The 13,412-nt window shown below is 41.3% G+C and overlaps 1 protein-coding gene across 4 annotated transcripts in view; it reads right to left on the bottom strand.

The window, feature by feature from the left end:
• Window positions 1–8,113, bottom strand: part of DYM (dymeclin) — a 389,413-nt gene extending 381,300 nt beyond the window's left edge. For all 4 annotated transcript variants that reach the window (XM_061170204.1, XM_061170205.1, XM_061170206.1 and 1 more), the window contains exon 1: window positions 7,853–8,113. The gene's annotated coding sequence lies outside the window, so the exon portion shown is untranslated. The remainder of the gene's footprint in view (window positions 1–7,852) is intronic.
• Window positions 8,114–13,412: the final 5,299 nt, after the last annotated feature.

Below are 13,412 nucleotides of genomic sequence, written 5' to 3'. Positions count from 1 at the left end.
ACTTAACTATCAGTTCCATAAAATTTTTCTCAGAAATAAAAACTGAATATCCTGATATGTTCTACCACACAACAATACAATGGCTCAGCAATGGTATAGTTTTATTTAAATTTTTCAAGCTCAGGGTTGAGACTGAAATTGTTCTGAACAAGAACCCCCCTCAACCACTGTTACTGGACACTGAATGGCTCTGGAAATTAGTTTTTCCTTCAGATTTGATAATATTTCTCAATGAATTCAACCTAAAATTAGAAGGCCAACAGCACTTAAAAATCTGTAAAACCTGTACTGAGGTAAAGTCATTTCAAGGACAACTGACATTGTTTGAATCACAGGTAATGTCAAGCTGCTTTATACACTTTTGATGCTGTCAAAAATCAAAATAAGACTCGAGATCTCCACTCCCACACAAGTATGCAGTAGATATATTTTCCAAAGTCAAACTACAGTTCCAACAGCATTTTTCAGACCTCAGTGCAAGTACAAAAGTACTTTCCACATTTCAAGAACCATTTAACTGTGCAACAAGGAGTTCCACGTAGTCCTCAAATGGAAGTGATTAGTCGGTAATGGAATGATTTGCTAAAGGGTAAATATGAGAAATGAATCTAACATAATTCTATAGATGCCTTCCAAGCAATAAATACGCTCTATTAAAACCACTGGGGGAATACCCTGGTGGTCCAGTGGTTAAGACTCGGGCTTCCACTGCTGTGGACCCGGGTTCAATCCCTGGTCGGGGAACTAAGATCCCACAAGCCGCACAGTGCAGCCAAAAAAAAAAAAAAAAAAAATATGTTCATAGATTGATATCAATATTTGGCAATACTTATCTATGTAAAAAGATATATTCAAAGGTGAAATACATTATATCTCATTACAAATCAGCATTAAACAGGAACATTTATGATCAATTTTGATGATAGGAAACAGTAACTTTAAACTCCAATTAAGTAAAATGTTATCCCTTCTCCCCCAAAAGAGATTTCATTCTTCTCATCAGCAAACCTTTATTACCAAAAAAAAAGTTCTCAACCATTATTAGTATTGTATTTTTAATTTCATCGATTAAAAAACGTGAGGAAATTTTTTCTCCCTTGTTTTGCAAGTACCTACAAAATATTCTTCATTTTGCCTCTGGGCCCACAAAGCCTAATTCTTACGATCTGGCCCTTTACACAAAACGTCTGCCAACCCTTGGCCTAGAAGAATAAACTGAGACAAAGAAAAGTTAAGCGGCTTGCCCAAGACCAAGACTACAGAGTTAGAAAGTGACAGACCAGGGTTCAGGCTAAGGCAGTCTCAGTGCAGAAACCATGCTCTTAACCACTATACCACATTGTTCCCATGAACCAAGAACAAGATGTCAAGGAAATAATCAAAGAACAAGAAAAGATACTTGAAACTAAAAATTGATTTAAAAATTCAATAGGCAGGAGAGAAGACAAGGTCAAGGAAACGCCCATAATCAAGAACACGAAGACACATAGAAAACAGGAGACAGAAAATAAGAAGACCCACTTAGAAGGTCTTAATAGATTAGTAACAGGAGTTCCAAACAGAAAGCACAAACAAAACAGAGGAGCATTAAGTGAAGACACTGTCAAGTTGGGAACTGTGAAGGTGTGAGATTGTACTTTACCTTCATTAACAAAGACAATGAAGCCTCTGGGACGGGATGAAAAACAATTCACTGTCACGGCAACAGCAGTAGCCAGAGTAACATCTTGCATCGGTTTCCTGGGTCCCAATCCCCACAGGTCTTTCAAAGTATTTGGTAAAAATCAGTAATATGTTCACAGAAAAATAAAGCAAATAGGGCTGGGGGCGGGGAAACAAGGTAAACTCAGCTCAGCAGTGATATTTATGCTGTCAGGATGATGTAAACACTGAATTAATCAAGAATTCTTAAGTATCTATACTAAAAGGGCTGGAAGAGGGGGAGGAGGAGGAAGAGGACCTCATCTACCACAACAGGCATCAATAGGTATTACCTAAAATTGATAAATCACAAAATAGCCATTTAGACATATTACTTATAAACACAGTTAAAAGCAGTTATCTCTGGGAACCAGACTAAAAAGGATAGGTAAGGCAGGGTACTGCTGATCTTCTGTAATATTATTATAAATTATTATCTTTTCTAACAATTTGCAAGTATTACTTTAAGTAGAAATATTAACTTCTAAATACATTGGAGAGAATGTGCTTTACTATTTCACAATCATTGATTCATGTAACTCAATGTGCAAATATCAAAGAATACTGCAGGGCTGAAAAAAAAACTAGCAATACCCAAGCTCCATCACACTGGTTATGTAAGCACGACAACTCCGTCAATATTTCCTGAGTGCCCACTATGTGGCTAGCACAATACCAAGAGCCAAGGTTAAAACTGTGAAGGACAGAATTTATTTACAGTTGAGTAAGAGACACAAATAAAGCAACATGAAATTATAATATGGCAACTATTCAAGACTCAGTGAAAGCTTCCCAGAGGTCATGCCATAAAATCTAAGACCTAGGACTTCCCTGGTGGTGCAGTGGGTAAGACTCCGTGCTCCCAACGCAGGGGGCCCGGGTTCGATCCCTGGTCAGGGAACTAGATCCCACATGCATGCTGCAACCAAGAGTTCACATGCCACAACTAAGGAGCCTTCGGGCTGCAACTAAGGAGCCCGCCTGCTGCAACTAAGACCCGGCACAACCAAATAAATAAATATTTTTTTAAAAAAAAAGCTAAGACCTGAAGGACTGGCCTGGTTGGGTGTGGGGTTAAGAAACTTTTCAAAGTAAGAGAAAAGCATGTGTGTAGGCCTAGGATTAGGAAAAACAGGCAGGGCCCATTCAAGGAACTGAAAAAAGCTCAACATGGCTGGAGCAGGGAGGGAAGCAAAAAAAGCCAGAAAGCAAGCTGATGCCTGATGCGGAGACTTACTAAAGGGCATGTCTTCTACTTTGCCCACTGTAACTATAAAATTGCACACATCCCTCAGCCTTCTAGACCAGTGAACTCTTCCCCAATACACTGATGATTTCAAAATACCTAAGTCTAGTCCAGAACTGTCTTATGGGTGCCAGACCATTTATCTGACTACATGCCATACATTACCATCTGGACCCAGAAATCAAGGGCCACATCCTAGAAATGACAGAGTAAGAAGCTGGAAAAGAGGCTGGGTCCCTGATGACAGCAGAGCCACCATACCGGCCCCGAATTGTCTACCTCTGGACTTCTCTTACATGAGAAACAAACTAATAACATGTTCAAGCTAGCAACTGTATGTTACTCATAGACAAACCTAATCTTAACTGACACAGGAGGCTTTGAAGGTACTGTAAGGATGCAAAAGGTATTTTGAAGGAAGAATTGTCAAGATTCAGTGATTGACTTCAGGACTTCCCTGGTGGTCCAGTGGTTAAGACTCCGTGCTCCCAATGCAGGGCGCCTGGGTTCGATCCCTGGTCAGGGAACTAGATCCCACATGTATGCCGCAACTAAGAGCCTGCATGCCGCAACTAAAGATCCCACATGCCACAACGAAGATCCCGAGTACCTCAACTAAGACCTGGCACAGTCAAATAAATAAATAAATATTAAAAAAAAAAAAGATTCAGTGATTGACTCAATCTAAAAAAGAAACTTATTATCTGTCATATGACATACAAAAAAATTGTTGTTAATTCTTCCAATATCCTTATTGGAGAGTTATAGCCACTTTCGGTGTCTGCATTTTTTAATGGAGATATAATTCACATGTAACATATTAATTTCAGGTGTACAACACAATAATTCAATATATGTATATACTGTATTGCAAAATGATCGCCACAATCAGTCTAGTTAACATCCAGCACCACACACAGTTAATTTTTTTTTCTTGTGACGAGAACATTTAAGATATACTCTTAGCAACTTTCAAACATACAATACAGTATTATTAACTACAGTCACCACACTGCACATTACATTCCAGGACTTATTTATTCTATAACTGGAAGTTTGCACCTTTTGACCACCTTCACCCACTTCACCCACCCCCCACCCCTCACCTGGTGTCTGCATTTTTAAAGAATGTAACAAAAACTAGAGAAGACATCAAAAAGTACTGACCACTTTCTTAATAAATAAAAAAAAAAAAACAGCTTTCAGTAAATAAGAGCTATCTGTAAAGTTGTTCTCAGCCCTATTAGATTGCTTTGTCTAGAAACAGAAAAACATGAGTATAACTTAAAACTGCAAGCAGTTTTTAAGAAGCTCAAAGCATTAAGCTCAACTAAGAATCTTAGTAGGGGGCTTCCCTGGTGGCGCAGTGGTTGAGAATCTGCCGGCCAATGTAGGGGACACGGGTTAGAGCCCTGGTCTGGGAAGATCCCACATGCCACGGAGCAACTAGGCCCGTGAGCCACAACTACTGAGCCTGCGCGTCTGGAGCCTGTGCTCCGCAACAAGAGAGGCCGCGACAGTGAGAGGCCCACGCACCGCGATGAAGAGTGGCCCCTGCTCGCTGCAGCTAGAGAAAGCCCTCGCACAGAAACAAAGACCCAACACAGCCAAAAATACATAAATAAATTAATTAATTAATTAAAAAAAGAATCTTAGTAGGGAAAATAAGCTTAAAAATAGGCACAGATATATAACAATTCCCATTATGCTTACTGGAAGCGGTAAGCTAAAACACACCACCATCAGAGGGACCAGACCTTCACGCTCCAAGGCAGTCAAGACCTTGAGAGCTAAGCTGGAAAGTGGAACCCCCTCAGGAAGCAGGATACCAACTACAGGACTTCCTGAAATCCACCTCTAAGATTCAGAGTCTTCTCCCCAGCCTGGGAGAGGAAAAGCAGTAACAGCCATCTTGCCCCTCTGCTTTTCAGGCCCACAGCACTCAACCTCGCCCAGCTGGGTCACATAAGGAAAATTCTAGATGGGAATTCAAGCCCAACTCTCACAGTAGCTCATTCTTCCTGAAAATTTTTTCTCCCTTTGAGTCTTCCTGTTGAATTGGAGGTGCCTCCATCACCCACTGGGACAGAGAGCCCCTGCCCTCTCACTCTGGGCGTGGGAACCGTCATTGCCCGAGTGTCCTGTGACTTCAAGTAGCAGCTGAGCATTATATACACTCTGATTACAAGTAAACAGTACTTAGAAAACATGAATATGAAAAAGACGGAAACAAAATACAGAAAAACTTTACACGTTATTACATTGTTTTTATATTTAATCACTTTTAAAGGTCTCATTTTACCAAAGCCTGTCCTACAAATGTCACAGTTATTTCCCACATATTTGTTTACAGTCACTAAAAGGAAAACGGAACAGTCCTCTCCAGCACTAACTATTCCCATTATCTACAAAGTGAAAGAGGACACACTGCATTTGCAGCAGCAAACAAAATCACTGATTTTCTTAAGTCTCAACAAAATATCCCAAAACATACTGTGATAGGCAGAATAACAATTCCCAAAGATGTCCACATTCTAATCTATGGAACCTGTGATTCGGTTATTTTACATAGTAAAAGAGACTTTGCAGATGTAATTAAGGACCTTAAGTTGGGGGAAATTACCCTGAATTACCCAGGCGTGCCTGATCTAATCATATGGGTCCTTAAAAGTGCAGAACCTTTCCCAGCTGTGGTCAGATGGACTACAGAACAGTCAGAGAGATGCAATGCTGCTGGTTTTGAAGATGGAGGAAGGGGGGTCACAAGCCAAGGAATGGGGCGGCCCCTAGAAGCTGGAAGAGGCAAGGAAACAGATTCTCCCCTGGAAACTTCCCAAAAGGAACACAGGCTTGACACACTGATTTTAGCCCAGTGAGACCCATTTCGGACTTCTAAAATACAGAACTTTAAAAGAATAAGTTTGTATTGTTTTAAGCCATTAAATTTGTGGTGATTTGTTGCAGTAGTCATAGAAAACTAATACACACACATTAAACAACTTCTAACAATATGTGAAATCATCTGGAGGAGAGAAACATAATCAAATTGCCCAAATACTTAGAGCAGTATGAGATATAATAGTTATTTGTGCATTTTGTGGTATATTTCACTTCTATTTTTCTCCTGCCCTCACAAAACTCCATCCATTAAAGAGCCAGCCAAAGTGACAATTCTTCAAGCATTCTGTAGAAGGATGAACCATATTAACCAAGAAAATGGAACAGTCAGAACAGGATTGACTGGAAAAATCAGGAAACAATTAAACTGTATTTTTCAGAAAGTCAAACACCAAAATGTTTGCACTGCTTCTTCAGTATCAAATGGATACCACATTTAAAAAAATAAGTCCTTCTAGATATTAAGAGCTTACTATTAATTTTTTAGGTGTGACAATCATATTGTGGGTGTATTAAAAAGAGAGTGACTCAATCTTCCAGAGACATATACTCAAATATTTACATATGAAATGGAGTTGGGAATAGGAATAGATAGGGCCATAGATGAAACTAAATTAGCCTGAGTTACTGATTGTTAGAGCTGGGTAATGGGTACGTGGGGGTATATTACATTATCCCGAGTTGAACTTTTCCAAATTTAAAAGTTACAAAAACACAGTCCTTGACCTACTTATCATAATAATATAGATTTCTTAATATATTTAATAGTTGAAACTCCTTCCTGTAACATTGACCCATCTCAATTTTCTGCCACTTAATCCACGTGCATCAATTCTTTCATTCCCACTCATTCTGCCCTATTTACTAACCTAATGAGCTTCAGAAAGTCACCTAACCGCTACAAGGTTGATTCTTCATCTGCAGAATGGGAATAGTTATACTTGCCCAATCTGTCTCTGAGTTGCAGAGAAAATTATCTAAGATAAACAATACAAAGCAGGATAACCATTCAAGAAATCTACATTATTCATAACTTCCATGCTCAGCAGCAACCATTCACCTATTACTATAGATCCCCTTCCCTTCCACCTCCGGTTCCTCTCTTGAGCCCTCAATTCATCCGCCCAAAGCCAGGGTCCGTCTGAAAGGGCACACTCCTCTCCACCGCCTCCACACACACACTGGTGTTTTCATATCTTTCAGCACCTTCTCTCTACACACCTCTCCCTCCAGCTTTCAAGGCTCCTGCTCAATCTGCCCCCCTAGCGAGTCTATCCTGTGTACCCCTTTGCTGGCCCTATTACAATCATCCCATCCCTTCTATTTCAGTACTTTCATCCTATCAGCTTTATTAACTCACTACTGTTCACTAACACCCCAGCTAACTTCCCACCCTCTCACCTTTCAGTTAAAACACAATCGCTAGTTGCCAGGGAGTGGAGAATAAGGAGTGACTTCTAATGGGTATAGGTTTCTTTTTTGGGTGATAAAGATGTTCTTAAATTAGACAGTTGCACAACCCTGTGAATATGCTTTTAAAAAACACTGAGTTAAAAAAAAGAACAAAATACCACTGCGTTTTACTTTAATTGTACTTTTAAAGGGTGAATTTTATGGTATGTCAATTACATCTCAATAAAAATTTGTATGTCAGAAAAACAATCAATATTATTGCTCACCTTGCCCATCACACGCCCACTTGTCACATCAATCTCATCTTCCGAAGCATCGACTTGCTCTTCGGTACCTCCCCACCACCAACTCCCAACACCAGACTCGGACTGAGGCCCCTCTCACTCTCTTGATTAGCACACCCCCTCACTTCCCGGCTCTAAGTGCCACTGAATCCTGGAAGTGGGGGGCAGCTCTCGTGGCCCCGTCCCCCACTGGCAGAAGGGACCCTCCTGCCCGGGGGAGGGGAGGGTGTCCCCAAACCCGCTCTGACAAGGGGCGGGGGCCCCGCCCGGCTCCCAGGGCCGCGCTGCCAGGGGCGGCGCCACAGCCCACCTGTCTCAGCCGGCGGGGGGATCCGCTTCCAGCTCACGGACGGACGAACGCGTGGCAGAGGGGACAGAACAAGCCGCGGTCGCCGCCGCAGCCGGGTTGGCGCACACCGACTCAGGCCTCCATGTTTCCACGTCTCTGCGGCTCCGGCTCCGACTCCGACTCCGGCTCGGCTCCCGCCCGGACGGCGTCAGTGCGGAGGCCCAGGGGCGGGGAGAGAAGAGGGAAGCTGCCGAGAACGCCGCGGGTACCGAAAGGCCCGGCGCGCTCTAGCCGGCGGTCACGTGGCGCGCGGCGCGCGGACTTCTGGGAAATGCAGTCCTTCCGGCGTTCAGCGTTTCTCCACTCTCCTGCGCCTCCAGGGCAACCGCAAAGCTGCATGGCAAAACTGAGAAGCTGCTAAACCTTCTTACCTTCGTGCTGCAGTCCTGGCTTACCCTACAGCACTTGTTCTGGTAGCTTAACTTCATTAAGGCCCCTGTTCATTCCAACACAATAATCACCCCAAAGTCAAGCAGTTCCTTGTAGGACTCTAAAGAATTGGGAAATAGGAAAATAAAGTTTGATGGAGGCAGAATAGCAGATGTAGAATTGCCTGCAATACTGTCAGAAAGGACAGGTCCAACAGGAAAGAGTGTCAATGTGGTGCAGTGGCAAAAGTATGGAATTTGAAGTCAAATGAGCTGAGGTTACCAGATTGACGTCCTTGGGTCCTTATTTCACCTCTCCAGCCAGTTTCCTCATCTAAAATACATATACGGGATCATGATGATACTAACCATAGAGGACTATTGACGACGTCAGTAATAATAACTCATATTATGGGTTGTTTTCTATGTGCTATTCACTGTTACTTTATTTCTTCAAATAACGCTATGAGATAGATATCACTGTTATTTCCTTAATATGAACAGTATGTGCCAATACACTCTGAAAAGTACTATAGAGGTCTTACATATACTTTTCCAACTTTTATTGCCAACAAGTTCCCTGAACTTGCAGAATAATTACAGGAAAATATACTAAAACACAAGATACCTGAGAAGCCTAGCTAAAAAAGAGGTGACAAAAATGTTCTGAAATTAGATAGTTTATGGCTATGCAGCCATTGTCAACAATGCTATGAATATGTGTTCATGATGTATTGAGAGGAAATGGTATGTACAGTATTATCCAATTTTCAAAAATAAATTATATTTATAATACTTATGTATATATGGCCCAAGGGGAAAAAAGCTAAAGGAATATTAGCAATTATTATCTTTGCGAAATGAGGTCATGCATTTTTTTAAATAAATTTATTTATTTATTTATTTATTTATTTATTTATTTATTTATTTATTTATTTATTTATTTATTTGTATTTGGCTGCATTGGGTCTTCGTTGCTGCGCACAGGCTTCCTCTAGCTGTGGTGAGCGGAGCTACTCTTCGTTGCGGTGCGTGGGCTTCTCATTGTGGTGGCTTCTCTTGTTGCGGAGCACGGGCTCCAGGCACACGGGCTTCAGTAGTTGCAGCACGGGGGCTCAGTAGTTGTGGCTCGCGGGCTCTAGAGCGCAGGCTCAGTAGTTGTGGCACACGGGCTTAGTTGCTCTGTGGCATGTGAGATCTTCCTGGACCAGGGCTCGAACCCTTGTCCCCTGCACTGGCAGGTGGATTCTTAACCACTGCGCCACCAGGGAAGTCCCCATGCATGATTAAAAATAGTTTTTTCCTACATGTTTTCTAATTTTTCTGCAATAAATATGAATTACAGATATAATTTTTTTTTTAATTACTATAGCAAAAAGAGAGTCAGGCACCAAATCAACCTCAAAGTACTTTTTAATTTTGCCTATACAAAAATCACACAGTCTACCTACCCCAAAGTGACCTAGCAAAAATTGTGAGCATCTCTTCAGAACTATCTTGATAGACCAAGAAGCAACTTATTCTACTTTGAGGCAATGCTGTTTGTGAAATTTAATATTCCCTCCCTTTTGTATTTTTTACATGGCTTAAAATAAAAAGTTTCACTAGAAACCAGTGTTCCTAGGCAAATATCATAATGTTGCTAAGAAAACATCATAAATCAGAAAATAATAATAGGAATGGTTTTAACAATATGTAATGCATTAGTTGAAGTGCAGTCCTTTGAAAACTACTTATTGTACATGTAATGTGCAAAGTATTATCCTTGGTCAGCAACTTTCAATACTGCCTGCACAAGTATCATGATAACTTTGGCTTGACTACTTCAGTGTCTAGTTATTGCAGAAACACTAACAAGAAGGCCATAAACACCCTCCCACTAAATGCAATGGGGTATCTTGGATTGGATCCTGGAACCACAAAAGGCAGTAGTGGGAAAACTGATGAAAGCCAGATAAAGTCTGGACTTCAGTTAAGGATATTGTACCAATGTTAATTTCCTAGTTTTGACAATTGTGTACGGTTATATAAGATATTAACGTTTAAGGAAACTAGGAGGAGGATATTCGGGAACTGTCTGTACCTTGCAACTCTTCTGTAAATTTAAAATTATTCCCTCTGGCAGGCCGAATAATGGCCACCCTGAAGATGTCCACATCCTAATCCCCAAAACCTATGAATATATTAGTTTACATGGCAAAGGGGAATTAAGTTTGCAGATGGCATTAAGGTCACTAATCAGATGACCTTAAAATAGGGAGATTATCCCCAATTATCTGGGTGGGCCCAATGTAATCACAAAAGTAAAAAGTGAGAGGGAGGCAGAAAACATGAGTCATAAATATGGCTTTTGCAGAAGATCAAGTGATTCAATGTGAGGACCAGGCCTTACTGGCTTTGAAAATGGTGAGAGTCTGGGAATGTGGGAGTGGCCTCTAAAATCTAGAATGGCAAGGAAACAGATTATCTCCTAGAGCCTTCAGAAGGGAACACAGTCTTGCTGATACCCTGATTTTAGCTCAGTGAGACTGAGTCAGACTCTCACCCACAGAGCTATAAGACAATAAATTTCTGTTGTCTTAAGCCACTACATATGTGGTAATTTTTTGTAACAGTAATGGAAAACGAATACATTCAAAAATAAAAAAGAGTAGGGACCTCCCTGGTGGCTCAGTGGTTAAGAATCCGCCTGCCAATGCAGGGGATACGGGTTCGAGCCCTGGTCCAGGAAGATCCCACATGCCGCAGAGCAACTAAGCCCATGCGCCACAACTACTGAGCCTGTGCTCTAGAGCCCACAAGCTGCAACTACTGAGCCCACACTCTGCAACTACTGAAGCCCGCGCACTCTAGGGCCTGCATGCCACAACTACTGAGCCTGCGTGCTGCAACTACTGAAACCCACGTGCCTAGAGCCTGTGCTCCACAGCAAGAGAAGCCACTGCAATAAGAAGCCCACGCACCGCAGTAAAGGGTAGCCCCCGCTCAAAACTAGAGAAAGCCCGCACAGCAGTGAAGACCCAACGCAGCCAAAAAAACCAAAAAATGGTATAATTAAAAACAAAACTTCCAAATGGCTACCTGTCTTGCCAACACATTCCCAATCTGGGACTGTACAAATATCCATGCTACTTAGAAAGAAACTGCAAACCAGAAAATGCACAAAAAATTATACTTCACTTCCCAGCTCATTTTGGTTAGACTATTATAAAAACCAGCTGTATCCAGAAACATGTTGAGTTCCATAGCAAAGTCAATCAAGCAATGAAGTATCAAGTGAGTCATTGGAAACATAATGGTATCTGAAACTGCAGTCCTGCGTAACTTCCTCATCCTCCTCACTACTCAGTGACTTTCCAGAAAGATACTTAAAACAAGGAATGGTGCTTCTGACTTAGGATGTCCATTTGGTTCATTCATTCACTTATTCCGCTAATATTTATTTAGCAATTCTGTGTGCACTGTGCTTCAGGGCTGGGCCTGACCTCAAGAAGCTGAAGGTCTAGAAGAGGAAACAGGCATTATACAATTAAAAATTGGGTTAAATTGCCACGAAGAACAAGAAGAGTCAGCACAGCCTGGTATCCAGCCCCAAGGAAACAGCTTTTCAAGAAATAAAGGGTGAAAAATTAACCATTTTCTGGATGAGCAGGGCCAGTATTTTCAACATCTTAATAATAAAATTTATACCTGCAAAATTGAAATTTCCTTTAGGGTTAAAACAAAGAAACAAATAGAACTGAACTAAATCAACAAAAAATTATTCCAGAGGTGCTAAATGCCACCATGGTCCCTCAGTAATAAATGGTTCCCAATGCGATCAAATGGCCTTGGCTATGGAATAATGGAAATTTTACTAGGTTTACCCAGAGAATGAAATACACTGCAAGTCTCTGAATGAGATTATTATTTCTGATTTTCTCTGAGGCTCTAAACATAATTCCTTCCCTCCATCTCCATAAATCAGACCATGTCCCCCTTCTGCTTAAAGACTTCCAGTGGCTTCTCACTTCATTCAGTATTAAAGCCAATGGTATTAAAATGGCCTGCAAAGCCCTACAATATGGCTCAATCCCAAAGCCATCCCACCACTATAATCTCACCTCCACTCGTGGCTATTTCACTGTCAGACCTAATTGGAATGGCCTCCTTGCAGCTGCTCCAAGCACGCTCCCAGCTCAGGGCCTTAGGCACCTACTGTTCCCTCTGCTTGGACCACTCTTTTCCCTATTTTTAGTAGTGAATATTTTATTGCGTGCCCTGTAAATGCCGCACATGGATCTAGACACTGGCATGTTATAGATCAACTGTATTATTTATTGCTTTCAAGGAGCTTACATTCTGGTGGAAGAAGACAATTAAATAAGTAAAACAAATTATAATTAACTTAGACCACTTCTCCTTATCTCCTCCAAGACTCTGGTCAAATGTGACATTATCAAGCCTTTCCTTGTTCGCCCTGCATAAAATAGCAACACCTCCCCACCCTCACCTCCTGTCCCCAGACTCCAGCACTCTCCATCCTTTCCCCTCCTTCATCTTCCTACACAGCTTTTAATCACCCCTCCACACATTGTATAGTCATCTGTTTATTTGTCTCCTTGCTAGTGGAATGTAAATTCCCTAAAGAAGGGGTTTTTTGTTTATTGGCATAGCCCAAGGCTCCCATAGGCACGTAGTAAACATTTTTTGAATAAATAATAAACCATTTCACCAGGTGTTATGGATTGAATTATTCTCCCCTATCAAAAAAAAAAACCAATTCATATAGTGAAGTTCTAACTCCCAGTACCTTAGAATGTGACCTTATTTGGAGATACGGTCTTTAGAGAGGCGATCAAATTAAAATGAAGTCATTAGAATGGGTCCTAATCCAACATGACAGGTGCCCTTATAAAAGGGGGAAATTTACAAACAGACTTATATACAGGGAGAATGCCATGTGAAGATGAAGGCAGACATCAGAGTTATGCATCTACAAGCCAAGGAACACGAAAGATTGCCAGTAAACCCTCAGAAGCTAAGGGAGAGGTATGTAACAGATTCTCTCTCACAGCCCTCAGAAGAAACCAACACTGCAGACACCTTGACCTCTGACTTCTAGCCTCCTGAACTGTGAGACAATAAATTTCTGTTGTTTAAGACATCCAATT

Source organism: Eubalaena glacialis, chromosome 15, assembly GCF_028564815.1.
Source record: "Eubalaena glacialis isolate mEubGla1 chromosome 15, mEubGla1.1.hap2.+ XY, whole genome shotgun sequence".
Lineage (NCBI taxonomy): Eukaryota > Metazoa > Chordata > Mammalia > Artiodactyla > Balaenidae > Eubalaena > Eubalaena glacialis.
Note: the sequence above shows the minus strand (reverse complement) of the source record. Positions and strands in the feature narration are given on the sequence as shown.